This window comes from Panthera uncia, chromosome B4 (assembly GCF_023721935.1).
Source record: "Panthera uncia isolate 11264 chromosome B4, Puncia_PCG_1.0, whole genome shotgun sequence".
Lineage (NCBI taxonomy): Eukaryota > Metazoa > Chordata > Mammalia > Carnivora > Felidae > Panthera > Panthera uncia.
This window is the reverse complement of record NC_064809.1, coordinates 28,034,535-28,047,900: the sequence shown is the minus strand read 5'-3', so window position 1 is coordinate 28,047,900 and position 13,366 is coordinate 28,034,535.

Genomic DNA, 13,366 nt, shown 5'->3' with positions numbered 1-13,366 from the left:
CCAATTCCCTTGGAAGGGGCTTGCACTGGCTTCTTCTAGACTCTCTGTGAGAAAATCCTGGCCATGCCCCTTGACCCGCATCTTGGGAATGTGGGGACTGAGCGGGCCGCCTTCTGGCTGTCACTTGCTGAATGAACAGACCATAATGAGTCAATTCTCTGCTGCCTGCTATTTAAAACAACGGGTTCCTTCCTGTTTCCTATGCGCTGACTGAGGATTCTTCTGTGTTGGGGAAAAAAAAGAAACTCAGGGATAAAGTGCGTCCTCGGAGACTGAATGAGCCACACATCTCAGCCCGCTGTGGCACAAAAGCTCCTAACTGTTTTATCTGTACAGATGGCTCTAATTTGGTGCTGGTGGCATGACTCTGTGAGCTAATTTCCTAAATACTTGGTTCATTAAATTGGAAGGAAAAAAAGAACAAACACTGTAAGCCAAACTAGACTCATTCCAAGAAACAGAATTGCTCCTAGGGTTTTCATGGTACGTTTTTGCAGAAGTCCCTGAATATTTAAGTGCAATGTTGCCTCTGAGAGGGAAAGAGGGGGAGTGTGAAACCCCCAGGCCAGAATGGAAATGCCCAGTGCTCCCATTCTTTGTCCCTCACCCTCAGACAGTGCAGTTACCCAGCCACCCTGATGATCTGTCCCACGGGGAACCTGGACCTGGGGAGGACAAGTGTGGCCTCCCTGATGAGCCAGGGCCTCAACAATGCCCATAGCATGGGCTTCCTCAAGTGAGTCCCTGTGTCTTTTTCCCTGTGTCTCCAAGCATGTATAAGTGGTTTAGGAGGGAAGCCAGGTTTCCCTGGGTAAGTGATAGTTGAGTTGCCATCCAGCAATTGTCGGAGACAAGGCAGCTCCTTTCCTGGGGACATCGCGAGACTGCTGCTGGGCCCAATGGGCATCAAGACTGTGCCAGTCTGCCTGTGCACAACTTGGTGGCTCTGGGAGCCAGGGCTTTTGAGTGATGACAGAGAAGATTGGGGAGTACTCGGCACTTCCGGGACGTGTGTTCCCTTGCTCATGCAGCGATCGTCCTGGGCCCTCATGTCAGGCCACGGGATGCATAAAATGAGTGACTCAGGTCCCCGCCCACAGGGCTGTCATCTCCCACTGAGACAACAGTATCAGAGATGCAGCAGGGGATTTACTCCCGGTAGGGAGGAGCAGGCCAGGCTTCACAAAAGAGCCAAGTCTCCAAAAAAAGGGTTAGGCCCACATTAGGAGGAAAGGGAGAGAGGTCCTGGTAGAAAAAGCACAGAAAACACGTGTGTGACATTTAAGAAACGGTACACGTGTCCGTGTTGTATCCCAAGCACAGACAGTTGGCACTCTGTAAATAACTGCAGAGCGTGTGATGAGAGCATAGGGTGCGTGAGTGTGTGCGCGTGCGTGGGTGTAGAGGCTGCTCTGCGGAGGAGTGCAGGACTCAAGGCTTTACAGGGTAGGCTAGAGCCAGACTGAGAAAAGACAGTTGGCAAAGGGAAGCCTAGAGAAATGTTTTTGAAGTCTCGAGATATGTAAGAGTCATTTAGGATATAGCAATCACATGTATTTCCAAAAGCTCATGCTGGCTGCTATACAGGGTGGGGTGGGAGGAGCACTGATTAGGAGGTGAGTGTGGAGTCAAGGCAGGGTGCTGCTGGGACTAAGGGAGGGGCAGTGGAGGTGGAGAGACATCCAGAAGGCAGGGCCGGCGCTTGAGTGCTGGGGGCAGAGGAAGAGGGCAGGAATCCACCAGGACCCTCAGGCAGGGCGGGGTGGGGTGGGGTGTGGTGGGGAGGGAGGTGCGGATCTAGACCTCCTCACCCAGTGTTGGACCGGGAGCAGCAGGGCCAGGGAAAGAAGATGAGTTCCATGTCCTTGAATCATGAGTTCTGAAGGGCAGCAGGACCAAGTAGAGTGTGGTCAAGGAGGAGGGCCCTCGAGACAGGGAACTGTCCCAGCAGTGATGACAGGAAGGCCAGGAAGGAAGCAGAGGTGGAAGAGACAGATGCCTGTGGCAGAGCAGGAAGCCTCCGCCTCCTCGGGTCCAGGGAGAGAGGTAGCCAACCAGAGAGCTAGACTGGGGAGCCACGTGGGGCGAGCCCTCGGCCTGCAGCAGTGAGGGGTCCGCTGCGGGGTGGGGGTGGGGGGCAAGGGCCAGCCACCTCTGGGTGGCAGAGGGCACAGGGTCTGAGGGAGGTGGGACAGGCCTCACAGCCACGGCCCTGGGTCCCTCCTGCTTCTGGGCCAGGGTTTGGAGAGAGATACCCACGGTAAAGGTGGAGGGTGCGGAGGACAGAGGTGGCCAGACTAAGGTGAGGAGGGATGTGTGTTCCCGTGACATGTTTGCCCATGCCCGTCCGCCAAACCCTAAGACCGGCTCCACAGCTGGGCCTGGGCTCTGGCTCCTTATTTCAGGAAGGACCTAGTGAGGGGCGTCCCTGCCCACCAGGGGCCATGTTCCAGGGACTGCCCTGCAGGAGATGGGCCAGGAGCCCACGTGGGGGATGTGTGCCAGACGTGGCCTGTGCTCTCTCCAGGCAGGGCTACGAATTTTCTTGCTACCAGTAACATGATAACGTGGGGCACTTTCTACCATGAACCTCACAGAGCACAAGACTTTCCTTTTCTTACTGGGCCTGGATGTAAAAGCAGGGAAGCCCTCATTGGAATGCCCCCTTGGCCACTTATTGGCCTCAGGGCCACGGGACCTCCAGCAGGTCTTCTAGTCCTTCTCAGTCCCCTCAGAGCACTGGCAGAATGGTCCAGCCAGCCATGCGCCTGCAAGTCATGAAGGCAGACATTGTTCTCAGCTCTGTCCTCTCCTGTGACCAGCTTACAGCGGGGCCTGACCTTAGGACATGCTTCAAAAATATCTGCTGAACGAACGGATGAGCTGAGGGTCCCGGCATGCTCCAGGCACCAGCAAAAATGGAATAAATGTGAGTAGCCTTTCTCTCCCATGTTTTTTCCTATCCCCTCTTTTGTTTCCTTTGCCTGGCATGTCACCTTGGTCTCGTTTTTTCTGCCTTCCTCTACATCTTTCCCTCCCTCACCTTCTATCTATCTATCTCTCTGTCTCTCTTTATCTTTCTACTCCCCTCCTTCCTTTCCTGCTTACCCAGAGATGAGCAGTGTCCCTCCCCCACCCCACCCCCCAAATTCATATCCACCCAGAATCTGTGAATATGGCCTTATTTGGAAATGGAGCTTTCGCAGATGTCATCAGGTTGAGATGAGGTCACACCGGAGTAGAATGGGCCCTAAATCCAAGACTACTCATGTCCTTGTAAGAAGAGGGAAGGTTGGACACAGAGACACAGGGAGAACGCCACATGATGATGGAGGCAGGGATGGAGGGATGCTGCTACGAGCCAAGAGGTACCAAGGACTACAGACCACCACTAGGGAGGCCGGGAACCATGGACCCAAGTCCTCCAAAGAAGCTCTGAAAAGGCACCAAACCTACCGACACTTTGATTTGGGGCTTCTACCCCCCAGAACTGTGAGATAATTACTGTTATTCCAAGCCAGCTCGTGGCACTTCATTAGGACAGCCCTACGGAGCGGTCGTGTTCACTTGCTCATTTTCCCTGCGTGGTGAGTCCTTCAGTTTCTGCTGCAGAGCTGTGCACACCTGCCCGTCCCGGGACGCCTGCATGCCTGCTGTGCATTCACATTCCCGCCTCTGGCTTCCCTTCACACGATTGAGATGCACAGAAAAGTGCAACAAAGTCATGGGAAACATCTAGGTGGGGAAGTCACTCAGAGCCTCCTGCGCAGGAAGGAGGGACACGTGATTGGCTGGAGAGCTGGGGGTTTTCAAGCGTGCTAACAAATGCATGTCAAAGTGCTCCATGCTCCACAGGTCGGTCGCTGGGGAGCAGGTGAAAAATGGGCTGGGGAGATGTGTGCTGGCAGCTCTGCTTTCAGAGAACATTCATCTTCAGGTGCTGGAGCAGCTGTTAGACAGGAAGGGATTTTCTGCTGGGTTCAGAGGCAATAGGCTGGCGAGCAGCAGTTACCCCGATAGGCCATCTGTCACATGCAGCACCCTGGGGCGCTGGCACCAGAGTGGGTGCTGGGGAGGCGCCATTAGTGGGGTCTCAGAGAAGCAGATGCTCCGTGCGTTCATACGGGCAGGAGGAGCCAATGGCCAGCTCACCTGCTGGGAGGTCCCATGCCACCCACCATCCATATGAGAATCCTCCGTTCTCCATTTGCCTGGGTGAGTACCACACATAAGAGTTGGGGGCTGTCTCCATCAGCTTCCGCACACTCCCCATGGGGCACTGGGTGCAGCATCGTCACAGGGAGGAGAACGGGATAAAGTGGGTTGCTTGGGCAAAGCAGAATGGCTCACAGCATTGCGATCCTGGAGCGAACAGCTGTGAGTGGGAAAGCATCCTTTTCCTGCTTCCACTGAGGGACTTCAGGCCTTTACAAGAAAGAAGAATGGAGGATAAGTGCCCCAGGTGGACTCTCTACACTCTCCCCGCAAGCAGATGGGAAGCTATATCCCGATAAGGCAGGTCTACTTACTCCAATGGAAGGACATCTTGGGGCCAGAGGCGGAGGTGAGGGGCAGAACGCACAGGTGGAGGGATGCCATCCAGGTGTGATGCGGGAGAGAGGGAAAAGGAGGGTATAGAGGAAGTAGGACTGGAAGGTAAGGTCACAATGGAAGAGTTGTAGTGCAGCCAGGAACTCGGTCAGTAACTGGCCAGCGGCAGGTGGGTCAAGAAAATCATAAACATGGGAAACACTCCAAGGGTGGTATACCCAGGGAGAAGGAAGCAGTCCAGGGAGACGGCTGTGGGCGGGAAGCCTGGATGTGTACACACTTACATCGTCAGGGTAACCCAGATGAACGCACCAGTGAGACCCCAAGTCAAACGACAGCAAGAGCAGAGCAGTGGCAGCAACAACCTGCAGACTCTTGCTTCCTTCACAGCCAGCTAGAAAGAAGTGAGGAGTCCTACTTTGGTCTGGGAGAATAAATAAGGGTAGAAGTGGAATTAGCATGGAAGAGTGAGAAGCCGGTTAAGCGATTAAACCAACGTGCCACCTGTCTCCACCTAGGGAGCCTAGGAGAGAGGCTTTGTCGCCCACATTACCAGTGGGGTGCATGTTGTGTAGATAATTCCCTGCAGAACTGAGAGGACGCCCCCCCGCCCCAAGGTTGGGGCATGAAGGAGGGATTCCTTCAGAGAGGTTGGGGAGAGTGTCCCCCTCCGGGGCCGGGACCCAGGAAGGAAGCAGCACCCGTGAGTCCCATGGGGGGGGGGGTCACCTGAAGGTCACGTGATCCAGATGGGGCAGCTGTGGGGTAGGAGTGCCATCCAACCTGCGCCAAAATTTACAGGAACGGAAAGGAAAGCCGTATTTCAGGGTTTTAAAACCTGTTTTACGTGTGTATGTGTGTGAGCCTTGGACTACCTTGTCTATTTGGTAAGTCCTGTAAGCCTCCTTAGAAATGGTTTTAAGTGGATAAAATAACAAAATGGATTGAAATTTGTACTGAAATAATTACCAAAATATTTTTTAAAAATTTCATATACATATCTTTTTATTAATCCATTATTAAATAAGTTAACAAATAATAAAGGGAATTTTAATAACCACTATACTTCTGAAGTAGTGATGAGTATTTTGATATTTTGATATAAATACAACAATGTAAGGGGATATTAAAATATCTTTGATTTCTATTGGTGATGACATTATAGGTACATTATAGGTATAGGTATCAATACTGATGCGATTTACTGACTGCACTTATTATTGAAGAAAATACTAAGTTTAGAGAATATAAAGATGTAATTTTTTCCTATCCAAGTTCAAAGATCCCCCAAATTTTATCTAAGGATCCTTTGGGGATTCTGGACCTAGGTTAAGAACCACTGTTTATTGTATAAAGCCATGAAAATTTTGGAGTTTGTGTGTTCCAACAACAGCTGGCATTAATTATCCCAACACTTTTGTTGACCTGGAAATGGGCACTCTGCCTGTATAAGGAACTTGACCTTCATTGAATGATATTGTGATAGACTAAATAATGCCCCCCCTCAAATGTCCATGTCCTAATGCCCAGAATTATGAATATTACCTTATGTGGCAAAAGAGGCTTTGCAGATGTGATTGAATCAGGGTTTTTGAGATGGAGAGCTTATTCTGGATTGTCTGGGTGGGCCCAAGGTTATCATAAAAGTCCTTATGAGAAGGAGACTGGGGAGTAAAAGACACAGTAGTAGGAGATGTGATGACAGAAGTAAGAGGTTGGGATGATGTGAGAAGGGGCAGTGAGCCCTAGCATGAAGGTGGCTTCTAAAAGGGGTAAGAGGTATGGAAGCAGATTCTCCCCTAAAGCTTCCAGAAAGAACTCAGCCCTGCTAACACTTCGGTGGTAAACTCCTGACCTCCCGCAAGATAACAGATTTGTGGGGCACCTGGGTGATTCAGTTGGTTAAGCATCTGACTCTTGATTTTGGCTCAGGTCATGATCTCGTGGTTTGTGGGATGGAGCCCCCATATGGGGCTCTGCACTGATGTGCAGAGCCTGCTTGGGATTCTCCCCCTCTTTCTCTGCCTCTCCCCTGTTTGTGCTCTGTCTCTCAAATAAATAAATAAACACTTGAAAAAAGAGAACAGATTTGTGTTGCTTTAAGCCACTAAGTTCATGGTAATTTGTCATAGCAGCGAGAGGGAGCAAATACACTTACATAAGAGATATCGTTCTGTCTTGAGAACATTTTTGTTGAGGTATGGCAACATGCAGTGAAGCGCCTGGGTCTTATTTGCATGGCTTCATGACTTTTCACATATTTTACTCTGTATGACCATCCCCAGACCAAGCCATGGAACATGGGAGTCTCCCTGGTGGTCTGTCTCAGTCAGCACACCAGTAGTGACCGCTCTTCTGACTTCCGTCCCCGTGGATTAGTTTGTGTTTTGCTTGCTTTTGAACTTCACGTAAGTGGAAGCGTTCCCTATGTAGTCATTTGTGTCTTGCTTCTTTTGTTCAACGTTGCGTCTGTGAGATCCATCCTGCTGCCTGTCATTACTCCAAATCCCATTGAGTCCTTTTATCAATTTAGTGGGAAATTCTTACAACCACACCAATGCCCAATGAACCAATAAGAGGTGGAAAGAAAGACACCATCTTGTATGTTTTTCAGTTCATGGCTTCCCTTACTTAAATGACCTGAAGCACTCCAAACTTCTTCCTTGTTCTCCACCAGGAGACCGGGGCCTTTCTCAGCAGCCTGGACTGAAGGTGTCTGGACGCGGGCTTCTCTCCCTCCAGGAATCAGTGCTCTGGGCTGTGCAAGCAGATTCTGGACACAACTGGAGTCCTGTCTGCCGCACGGTTTTCTTAAGTGGAATGATCCATCCTCCTGACACCATTTCCTGAGCTTTTTCTGGCAGAGATCCTCTTCAGGACCCTCTTGTCATCTGCGTCCTCCCTTGCCCCTGTCCGACCTTTCACTTACAGTAACTTTATGCCCACCCCCACCAGAACCGCCCTGCACTCTGTTCCTTCCTGTTCCAAAACAATTCAGAAGGCTCCTCTTTCTGTCTGCATTTGCATCTATCTCAGTCTCTGAATCCCCACAGAGAGCCCCCCGAATCCCTCCCCACTTTGGCAACATTTCCTTAAGGTGGCACAGTCACCAAGAGAGAGTCTACGCTCACTGAAAGAGGAGATTTTCCTTCTGCTCGGCCAGGGAGGCCCCACCAGGGGAAGCCTCAAAGAGAGGAAATGCTCGCTGGCCTTCCTGCCTTCTCGCCCCTCAGGATGCTGTCTGGCCTCAGGATCCTCCCACACCATTCTCTCAGCTCTGGCTAGAGAGCGCTCTGTCCTCACCAGGGCCACAGGAACCCACAGCCTTGGTTTCCCATTGCTGGGAGAGTGAGAGGGGAGAGGGAACGGCAGAGCGTTGAGAGAGGCCAGCTGAGGCCCGGTCAGCGCTCTGGCTGGCAGAGGAGGAAGATGGTTTCAGGAGCCACGGGGCCCGGGCTCCGAGTCCAGGATCACAGACTTCATGCCAGACTTCCAGTCACTGTCCTCTTTGTTATACTGCAGCCTGCAGTTGGCACACTCACCCATGGAAAATTCATTGTGTGGCTTTTTTTTTTTAAAGATCAAAATATCCAATTTATTACTAATAAACCTCTCGGAGAATGGATCTACAGCCAAGAAGGCTTTCCAATATTCCCCAATCTCTCCTTGAATTGAACTCATTCCCCCAAAACTCCCAACCTGCTCCCTTATTCTTAAATCATGGGGTGCAATTTGTTTTCACACAAGTGACTGGCACAGTGTGGGGACGGCCAGAAGAGACAGTCGGGGGAGTATCCATTAGTGTTGTTTAGGGGATATGTGGGGTGGAACAGAGGGAAAGCAGCAATTCTGCTTGTGCAAATCCTTTCCCTTGTCTCAGAAAAATCACCACACACAAAGACCACAGACGAAACCCCAGGGAGGGGAGAGTGTCTGAAGAATTTTGTTTGGAAAGCTGTTCCCTGCCCCAGGTCAATGCGAAGGAAAGAAGGGCCTGCGGGGCTGCCTGACCAGGATACGGGAGCCCGCCTCCCCCCCCATTTCTGCAGACTTTCCCTCCAGGAAGTTCAGGTGCCTCAGCCTCATCCAAGGTTTTCAATAACAAACATTTGTTATCCTTGCCTGCATTAGTTAAATTTTTTTGAGCAGGAAAATAAGCTATACAAAGGGGAGAGGTCTGCACATAAAAACCTCTCTATACCCAGGCTGGAGAGGCAAGGAAGGAAAGGCCACCTACCACTTATTTTTATAAACATGATAATAAAAAACATGGATTTGAAACAACGGCTATAAATAACATGTGGTGTTTTCACTCAAGGTCGACCCAAGGGTCTGAAGTGATTGTGCTGGGACCAGTGGCTGTCCAGTCCTCCCCTCACTGGCTCACAGTCCTTCTCCCTGAGCATCAGTGTCTTTAGAAGTAGGGCTTCGGGTGGGGGGGGGGTGGCACATGGGTGGCTCAGTCGGTTAAGTGTGGGACTCTTGATTTTGGCTCAGGTCATGATCTCACAGTTTGTGAGTTCGAGCCCCACATGGGGCTCTGTGCTGACAGCACGGAGCCTGCTTGGGATTCTCTCTCTCCTTCTCTCTCTGTCCTTCCCCTGCTTGCAAGTGCGTGCCCTCTCTCTCTCTCTCAAAATAAATAAGTAAACTTAAAACAATGATTAAAAGAAAAAGAAGTAGTTCTTCTGCGTTTGCTCAGAATCTGTTCGCACCAGAGCCTCCCTCGCCCTCACCCAGCTTCTGCCTCCTCCCACCCTGGGCCACCCCACCCCAGGTGAACTCTGGAGGCAGAAGGACACCTGACGGAGAAGCACACGGGTTAGCGGCTTCCTTCCTCAGCGACTCACAGGCCTGCGGCCTCACAGATGTTCTCCCTGGGTTTGTTTTGATAGCTTGTTTCAAAAACAGTTCATATCCACCAACTGTTCGGATAATAATATTCCAAGCGGCAAGCAACTGTGATGATGTTGGTTGCTGTTTACCCTGACAAGCACGGCCCAGCTGGAAAACACTGGGCCGAGGGAATCCCCCTTTCTTGCTCTTCTAATTGTTGCCCATGTTGGCCCGTGGGGAAGTCTTTCCAGCCTTCTGCACATGGGAGCCCTGCGCTCCCTCCCTGGAGGAGAGGAGGGGGAAGGAGTCGGATGGAGGAGACATAGCAATGTGGGTATTACTGGAACTGATAACCCTCACCCAGAGTCAGGCTATTTCGCAATCCAATGGAGAACTTTCCTGTACTCACCTGTGCTGGGATTTAGGGAGGCCGTGCTTGGGGGTTCAGTTCGTAATTTGAACTGACTCTCCCATGTCTCTAAACATTCCAAGCCTAAAATCAAACTTCCCATGTGCCCACTCAGTCCCAGGCGCCCCTGCCATCTTCCCTAAATGTGCAAGGGCACCCAGGCCTCTGTTATTCCTCTCCCTTGACCTCCGAAGTCAGTGGTTTGCCAAGCCCGGCTGGTTTCCCTGGGTCATTTTTATCTCTGGCATCTATCTCTTGTTCTCTACTCTCACTGCCTCCACTCACGGTTGACCCCATCACCTGTCCCTTTCATTGTGGCAGAAACTTGCAACCACTGGCCCAGCTTTTTCCCCCTCCCCTTACATTGCACACCCGCACTCGTCACTAGGCTCAGCTTCCTACAGCTTCACAGTTGTCACTTGCCTGCTCAAAAACCCTTAGTGGGTGCCCACTGTGTGCAGAGTGGAGTCACAAAGCACATTGCCTGCTATACCAGGCCCTCCACATCTCGTTCTAGTGCCTGATCTCTCCCTTTTGCCCTATACAGATCTTTCCCGCTGCCCAGTCAAGCTCACGCTTTCCTGACCACATCTGTGCTTCTAGCTGAGCCGCCGCACGACCGATTCCAGGGGTTGCCCCTCACATGATAATAAACTCCATGAATGTACTTCCAGGAGTTGTATAGCCTGTGGCACCAGAGGGCCTCCAGCTCTTTGCACATGCTGCTTCCTTGTTCTGGATTGCCCTCCTCTCCCAGCTCCACCTGTCAAAACCATACTATTCTCAAGTGCCATTTCTTTAACCTTTAATGGTCCCCTTTCTAGAAAGGGTAGCTCTAGTTCATAAGTGTCTGCAAAAGAATCATATCCCAAGTGTTTATTATTTCTTTGTGTTTATGTGTCAGATTTGTTAGAACACAAACTTCCTTGAGGATAGAGGCCATGGATTACCTCTCTGCAAATAATTTGCTGTACCTAGCACTGGAGGTGGCACACAGTAGGTGCTCAGTAAGTTTCTTCTGGACTAATGAAAGACTGGATGGTTGATGTTGGGCTTGGGCTTGCCACATTTCACTGTTACCTTTCAGTGGCATTAAATTCAGGCACGCTTGTTACGTCTTTTCTCATCCTTATTTGCTGCCAGACAGCAGAGAAGGATAACGTACAGCACTAAGGACGTTCCCTCCATATCCAGGCTCACATAATGGCGGATCAGGGATTCTCACGTATGTGAGTCCACAAAATACCAATGGGTCCAGTGCTTTGCAAGCCATCGCTCTGAGCCCTGAGTCCCAGGACCTCTCTCCAGGGCACAGGGATACAGGGGGCAGAGGCCATGGGTGAGGGAGTTTTGGGCTCCTGGTCCCCCGCTTCAACCAGATCAGCTCTGTTTGTATCTGTTTCACATCTTGAGGTCTGGTAGAAGCCATATGTAACCAGACACCAATTATGTTTTTTAAATGAAAAGCCAAACGAAACCATAGACGTAGTCCAACTAGTTAGAAATCCCAAACTCTTAAGAGAAATGTCTGTCTCAACTTATTTGCCAGGGTCTTAAAGCACATGCCACAGCTTTCAATCCAGGGCAGACAGGGTGCTATCACAGGACAGCCCGCAGCAAAGTGTCAACAGGTCCAAGTGTCCAGGGTCCAGGGAAAGAGCAGGAGGGTGGGAGTCTGGATGCCAGGTTGTAACTCCTGTTCTGCCCTGAACAAGTTGTGTAACTTAGGCCAAGTTCTCACCTCCCTAGACTCTGCACTCATTCAGAAGCGCAGAGTGGCCCAAGTGGCCAAAGCAGGGAGGTGCGGAGGTCACAGCCACCAGGTGCCTAGAGCCCCGGGACGGTCCTGGGCAGGGAGCCGCAGTGAGAGGTGATGCCAAGGGCGGGGGCATCAATGCGGGCGTCTTAGCCTCAGTCTGAACCTGTTGATCTGGAAGGCCCTCTCCGGCTCTAACATTTCGGACTCTGACTCAGCTGGCAGCCGCATGGACCGGGTTGCTGGGAGGAATGCTGCATGCACATTTATTCTGGGTTTGGATATTTAAAGAGCAGGGAGTGTTGCGCGACATTTCGGAAGTGCTTGAAGAGGGAGGGGGTTGCAGACCGGGCTTTTCTTTAAACAGTTATAGATATCCTGTCCTGATCTCTCGGTCCACAAAGAGTAATTTTCTTCCCCTAAGAATCTGACGTGGGTCCTGCCCATTGTGTCTGGCTGGCTGGCTCCGGGCTGCTCAGTCCAGCAGGAAGCAGGTGGCCCGAGGTGGGACATGTGCCCAGCCCCCTCCCTGGCCTCCCATCCAAGTGCCACCCGCTTTCAGAAAGAGAAGCGTGGCGGTGGCCCCCTAGGCTGCTGGGAGAGAAGCAGAGTGTTGGCGGGGTTCTGCTCGGTCACCTGGGGCACGGGGCTGATGGTCTCCTTGGGAGGACGAGATGGAGATCTCTGGGCTCTTGGGGGTCTTGGCATAGGTGGCAGCCACAGGGCCCCTGGGGACATGGGGAGCACAGGCTTCCTCTTCCACGCTTGCTGTTTTCACTGGCTCAGGAAGCTGACTGAAAGCTGGGACTTTGTTTTCGAAGCCCTGCGTCATTTTTACTATTTAAATGGCCACTTTGGGCTGCTTTTAGGGAGGTGGCTCTTTTGTCGCTTTTCTCACTCAGGATGTTGTTTCCAGTGGATTTCCTCACAGACTCTGTCTGCTGCCTTTGTTTTCCTTTCCGAATGCATATGGAGAGGTCTTCCAGAATTGAGACTAAATCCGTGAACTGGACCAGCGGTGTTGTAAGGAGCACTGTTTAATTTTTCTCTGATGGCATTTATTGCTTTCACTTCTGCTCACAGAGGTCATTTTGTACACATGCTCATTACAGCGTATTTGAGAAGTATAGGAAATAAATGTGGATGATACAAGAGGAAAATTAGTATCATACCAGAGTCCCATGGCCACGGATCTACCCTTAGCAGCATGCTCTGTGGTCTTTTTTTTTTCCCCGCCAGTTGGGCTCATGCTACACATATTGTTAAGGATCCGGCTTTTTACACCCAACGCTGCGTCATTAACATTGTCCCAACCCTTGGATGTTTTGTAGATGCAGTTTTTAAGCCTCTTTAGCTCTCCTTTGGCTCTGCCACCAGCAAAGCAGCATCAAAGACGTTAGTCAGCGTTGAAGAGGAAAGAAGAACAGGAAAATTGAATATGTAATATAGTCTTGATCTATATGGAAAGCCTAGATGGCTTGGACTGTGGATAACTCTTATTCTCTTCTTTTTTGTCTATAGTCTACACATTTTTCTGTAGTAGACCTAGGAGAAGAGGCAGGATGTTGGAGTGATCAAAAGTCCAGACTCAGGCAGCAAGAGGTGTGGGTTCCATGCTGCCACTATCCTGGCGAGCTGCCTGCTGAACTGCTCTGTGCCTTGGGTTTCCTCATCTTTAAAGTGTGAGCCCTCATTAGTAGGTCTTTTTTTTTTAAATGTTTGTATGTTTGTTTATTATTTATTTATTTAACATTTAGTCATTTTTGAGAAACAGAGAAAGAGTGCAGAGGGGAAGGAACAGAGAGAGAGGGAGA